The 6000-nt window shown below is 50.0% G+C and overlaps 1 protein-coding gene across 5 annotated transcripts in view; it reads left to right on the top strand.

Moving 5' to 3' along the window:
* Window positions 1–6000, top strand: part of KCNMA1 (potassium calcium-activated channel subfamily M alpha 1) — a 747896-nt gene that overhangs the window by 309151 nt on the left and 432745 nt on the right. The gene's annotated exons all lie outside the window — the stretch shown is intronic.

The following is a 6000-nucleotide window of genomic DNA, read 5'->3' on the forward strand; positions in this document are numbered from 1 at the left end:
TAGGCATTCATGTTTGTGTGGGACCGAAGAGTTCAGGGGTTGGGAAGGGCCTTGTTAGGTCATCTCATCCATCTCTCTCCCTCCAGGCCTATTCTAATCCCTCTTGTATATAAAACTCTGGAGAAGGTGACATCATGGGCTCCCACAGTAATTTGTTCCACTGTCTAACAATTCCGTCTTCCTTATAGCAGGGCCAAATTCCTCCCGCTGCCTCCAAAGCTTCTCTGTCTATGGTCCAACACTGCTCAGAAGCAGCTGGGATTTTTATGAAATGAGTGTGGGCTTGGGCCTGTCGTCAATGTTCAAGTCTTGCCATTTCCACTCCTAGGTAAAATGACCTTGGACAAGCCGCTTAACTGTTCCAAGACTCAGTTTCTTAGTTTAAAGAGGTCAGTGTGAAGGTTACAGGAAGTAAGACATGCAAATATGCCTAACACGGCACCTGACATTTAGTGACGCTCAACCAAGGGGCCGTGTTTGTTGGCCCGGGGGTGCCATTGGAACGGGCAACGTTTTGGATCAAGACCTCAGGTATTAACCTTTCAGTTGTTGGATCATAGGGTTGTTGTGGGGATGGGGAAGTGCAGCAGCAGGGGCAGCTGAGGGGACACTTCTGTTTTTTTTTTTCTGTACACGGGCCTCTCACTGTGGTGGCCTCTCCCGTTGCGGAGCACAGGCTCCGGACGCGCAGACTCAGCGGCCATGGCTCACGGGCCCAGCCGCTCCGCGGCATGTGGGATCCTCCCGGACCGGGGCACGAACCTGCATCCCCTGCATCGGCAGGCGGAGTCTCAACCACTGCACCACCAGGGAAGCCCTGAGGGGACACTCTTGGGGCTTGGCCATTGACTGTTTGCCAACTGGCACAAGAGGTTTCAGTATTTTAGAGGGCTGTTTGGTGGTACCAGTGCATCCTGTCTAAAGTATCTGCCCTGGTGGTGCCTTCAGAGATGATAAGCAAATCCCTACCTCCACGTCTTTGTGCCACTGGTACCACCCCCCACCCATGCCTTCACTGCCCTTTTGAATCCCACCCAAAAGAGCCAGCTCAAATTCAGCCTCATACATGACTTCGATTCAGCTCTAAACCCATAAAACTCATGGCCTGCGTTCTTACTCCGGGAGGGAAGGAAGAGGAGGGAAGGTTGTGCGTGGCCCATTGAGCCCTAGGCTGAGTCAGGGGATCACAGAGCATTCAGCCTGAGAATCACAGATGAAGAAACTGGGCCAGAGGGGGTCAGGGGCTTGCGCCAGGCCATCCCAGTCATCAAGCACAGGTCTAGAACCCCGGTCTCCAGACCCACTGCCTAAGCTTCTTGTCCAGTACCCCATGAGTGAGGCTGTTCCTTCAGCCTGGAATGAGAACAGTCAGCCCCCACCCTGTGTAGCACCCTCCTACCCTAGCACATGCTTGCTGAGTCACTCGGAGGGGAGGCGGATAAGGGGAAAACACACACCTTTTTGGAGATGGCATGCAGTAGTTGGGAAAACTGAGGCCAGGCGGTAAGAGTGGGTGAGTCTCCCATCCAGCTCCCGGCCCCCGTACTCACACAAAGGTTGGAGTGCTGGGGAAATTGAAAGCATTGGTGTCATTCTTACCCACCTGGGCAAGGGGGCGAACTTTTAGCCACGTTCTGGGTGGGTGAAGTTTTCCTGTTGATTAGATACCTGCTTGGCTTAGATTTTATAGAACCTGTTTCAAATGGAAATTCCTTAGACAGACTGGTTCTGCTGTCAGGGAGGTGCTGACCAGCCTCTGAAGCACCTGGATTACAGAAACATCTGGAGGGGGTTATTCAGGCTAAGAGGCTATGAGATAAATGTGTTTGTGTGTGCATGTGTGTCTACAATCCCTTTTGCTGGCTGCAAATCCTGTCACTGCATCATGGAAAAAATGCTTCCGAAGGAAAGTAGCAGGTGCAAAGATGCTGATCTTGGAGCCATTGAGGAAACACAGTTTTGGTCACAAAAATGCTGTTTATGCACTGGGTTGGCACGTGATTGGCGCAGATGGGGAGAAGACTGTTGAGATGGCCAGGCTTCTTTGGGTGAGGGACGCAGAGTGGCTCCTGGAACAGTAGGGGACGGAATAGGATAGGGAAGCGTGTCGCTTTGGAGCACACAGGGTTGGAGTTCAAATCCGGACTTTGCTGCCTTCCAACTGACTGGCCTTGGGCAATTCCACAACACTTGAGGCTGCCTTGTGGGTAGGGGCTCAGGGTAAATTCCAGGTTCCTTATCATGGGGCTTCCAAGGATAAACACAGCTGGGTACCTCAGGGGAAAGTGACCCAGAGTTTTGAGCCTTTCAGCCTCAGGCATGAGAGTCAACTCAGGAAGAAGTATGTATGGTGGTGGAGAGACCTGCACATAAAGTGACCCCTTGGGCTGCCATTTTGGCCACATCTCAGGGTTAGGAAACGGCCAGCTGGTCTGCTTCATTTGCTGAGCGCTGACAAGGCAGCAGCCGGAATCATCTTCTTTGCTGGTATTTGGAACAGCTGCTGGGATTTAATAGTGTACTAAGAGGAATTACCTGGAATCACAGCAGGCATTAAGAAATGGGAATGCATTTCTGTAAGCCCAGCTAATGTTTGAGAGAGAGAACAAGGTCTTTCCTTCCATGGGGGGTGAGACGCGAAAAGGGACTGCCCTGTGATCGTGCTCTAAGCGTATATGAGCAGTGATTTCAACTGGGTGGTGCTTGGCATGGGACTCGGGCCAGACAGTGTGTGAAAAGGAATGACTGAATCTGGTTGGGGGACCTCCTTTTAGGTTAGTTGCTCAAGGAAGCCACCATCTCTGGGCATCTAGGGAGTGACAACTGTCTTGGCCGGTACCTGAGGACAACTGTAGACAGCACAGCGCTCGGAGCCCATTTTCCTACTCACTCTTCCTGGTTTATGTGGCATCAGAATATCCCATTGGTGTCTTCTGTTTTAATTCCATTCCCCGGTATTTAGTTGGCACTCCCATGGGACATCACCCTGCTGGGTGTACCGTGCCTGTCTTCGAGTGGTTTAAAGTCTTTTGGGGAAATGTGATTAATGAACGTGCAAATATTAGACAACAATAAAAGACAGTATAAATTATGGTTATAAGTAGAATCTGAGCAGGATAGATATGTATAGGGCCGATGTAAATGTCCTTGGAGCTTAGGAGAGGGAGAAACTTCTGAAGTCTGGAAGAGACTGGCTTACACAACCAGAGGCCTGCCCAGCTGATTGGAAAGTGCACCTATTGCAGGGGGCCATGCCCCTTCTGCTGACTTGGAATTTGATGAACTTTGAGCCTGAGGCAGTAACAGAGCCTGGGTTTAATAGAAGGAAAGGGGTTCTGCCCCTTCCTTTTGCAAGCTGAGAGTTTCATCTGGCTTGGGGATTGCTTGGATTTGCCATACGTGTGCCATGGTGGCCTGGAGAGGTGGTCACGTGACTCAGTACCAAAACTGGCTGCCGAGTGGTTTCCAGCTATGACTCTGCCTAATGAGATTGGATTCACAGTGTGTTGCAAATCATTGAATGTCAGTGAATGATGGCCATTCAGCTCTTGTGCACCTCCTCTGCCTTGCCCTGCCCTGTGTCGTGCTGAGCACCAACAGATCCCAAGCCGAGGGTGACACCCAGTCAGTCCAACCTCCTAGGTGTCTCTGTGGTCCATTTGCTCCTCACCTAGTTCAGGCCGCCATCACTTCTTGTGCTGACAGCTACAATCATGGCCTAAAAGTCTGCTGACATTCCCTCCTCGTTACCCCTCCCCATCCAATCCATTCTTCTAACAGTGGCCAGGGGACCTTTCTAAAAATGGTTTTCTAATCATGTTAATTCCCTTTTAGAAACTCTTCATTTGTCCCCGTTGTACTTAGAAGAAAATCCAGTCTCCTTATCACATGTTGTCTGCTCCTGAACTTTTCTCATTCTCCATGTGCTTCTCATAATGTAATTTCAAAACAAAAACCAACTGGCCTCTACCCATGTGGATCCGTCTACTGGGAATGTCTCCCCTCTCCTCTTCCATCCCCCACCTTTTGCCTGGCTCCCTCCCGTTCATCCTTCATGAGCTTCATCCCTTACCAGCCCAGGTTGCCTGCTCCCATCCCATACCTCACGGCTTGCTGAACTTTGCCTTTGAGGCATCTCATGAATTGCCCTATGTTATCTGTGTAGTTTTTGTTTGTCTGCTTGTTTGACATTTAATGTCTGTTTTTCCCCTCCTTCCCTCTTTCCAACCCCTCACAAGGTCCCTGAGGGCAGGGACCCGACCCCCCCCCCCCCGCCCCCACCGCATCTTGCTGGCTACTGCTCAGGACCTAGCTCATAGCCTGCAATTCGGCAGGATTCGACACATGCTTATAGAGGTGGTGGAGCCTTTGGGTTTCTAGAGCTTCCTCGTAGGCTCCCACCATGTGTCCTGTGGCCCAGGGAACCACTGGAATTGAAATGAGCTCCACATGAGGCAGCTCAGCCAGATGAGCTTTACGCCCAGGCGCAGAGCAGAAGGAACTACGTCGACTCATAAACCGGGCAAATTTATCGTGGAGATAGGTGGGAGAGAATAAATATGAATCCCCATGATGTCAATTTATGGGCTGCTTTATAGATTGTAATCACCCATTTAGAGTTTACAGGCTATTAATTTTGTTTGCAGAGAGTCAGGACTCTTGGGGGCAGAATTTATAGGGCTATGTGTGGTGTCAGACATGTGGACCCCGACCTTCAACCCCTGAAAGGTTTTGGAAAGAGAAGGATAAGCAGTCTTTGAGTGGTTGGGACTCAGGGCCCTTACCTCTAGCTCTCCTCCTGGCCATAACTTTTTAAACATTTAAAAACAATTTTGTTCACTGTTTTATTATTTTAATATTACCTTAGTCTTCAGGGACCCTCCTTCCTGCAAGCAAAGTGGCTACGTGGAATTTCGCACTCAACCCTTTGTAGAGAGGGCTTCCCTTCTGAGAGCTTGAGGAGAAGCAGTGGTGGGTTGGACGGAACTGGGTAGCATCCAGTTCTACCCCTCAGCGTGTGACCTTGAGCCCATTTTTGTTGTTAATTTTTTGAACTTCCTTTTCTTCCTCTGTAAGTTGTGACCACTGTCCCCAACCTCAAAGGGTGCTGGTAAAGGTAAGGGGAGATGAAACAGGAAAAGTACTTGGTACTCAAAAAGAATTATAGGTAATAAAATGATAATGATGATTGTTGTTTTGGAGTAAGCCTGGTTCAGTGGGAACAAAGTATAAACTGAGTGTCAGGACAGTTGGTCCCAACTCTGTCACTGACATGCTGGGTGACCCTTGGGCAAATTAGCCTCTCTGACCCCAGATTCTGCATTAGTGAAATGAAAGATTTGATCATGTAAGTGATGCTGCTCAGAGTATGGTCTGTGGACCAGTATCACTTGGTGACTTGTTAGCAGTGGAGATTCTCAGGCTCCACCCCAGGCCCCCAACTCAGAATCCTGTGAGTAGGGCCCAACCATTTACATTTTAACAAGTTTTCCAGCCGGTTGGTGGGTACAGTGAAGTCTGGGAAGCATTACTCTCTGGTAACTTCTGGCTCTAACACGCCACGTCCACAGCCCTAACATCACATTTGATGATGGCTTCCCACGAAGCAGTCACCCCTGGGGCCTTCCTCCTTGGGGTCTTGGACCAAGGTGGCTTTTGGCAAGAGGAGAACAGAGTGGAGTAGGAGAATGAGCGCAGGATTCTACCTCAAGACTCAGCTGGGATTTGAACCCAGGTTGCCTGATGCAGCATCTGTCTGTGGAGCCGCTACTTTGCTGCCTCCTCCTTGCCTAGTGACCTCGGCCACGTTATTTGTACTCTCTGGGCCCCATTTTCCTCATCTGTAAATGGGGAGGACTGGGACCTATTTTATAGGGTTGTTGTGGGGATTACATGAGTTGTATGAGAAGAGTGTCTCTAGGGCCTGTCCCTCACCAGCACTGGGTATATTTGCTGCTCTTATTACCATTAGCCTCCTACACCTCCACCCCTTCCTCATCA

This window comes from Aethalodelphis obliquidens, unplaced genomic scaffold (assembly GCF_003676395.1).
Source record: "Aethalodelphis obliquidens isolate GAN/ISIS:26980383/991018 unplaced genomic scaffold, ASM367639v1 scaffold37, whole genome shotgun sequence".
Classification (NCBI taxonomy): domain Eukaryota; kingdom Metazoa; phylum Chordata; class Mammalia; order Artiodactyla; family Delphinidae; genus Aethalodelphis; species Aethalodelphis obliquidens.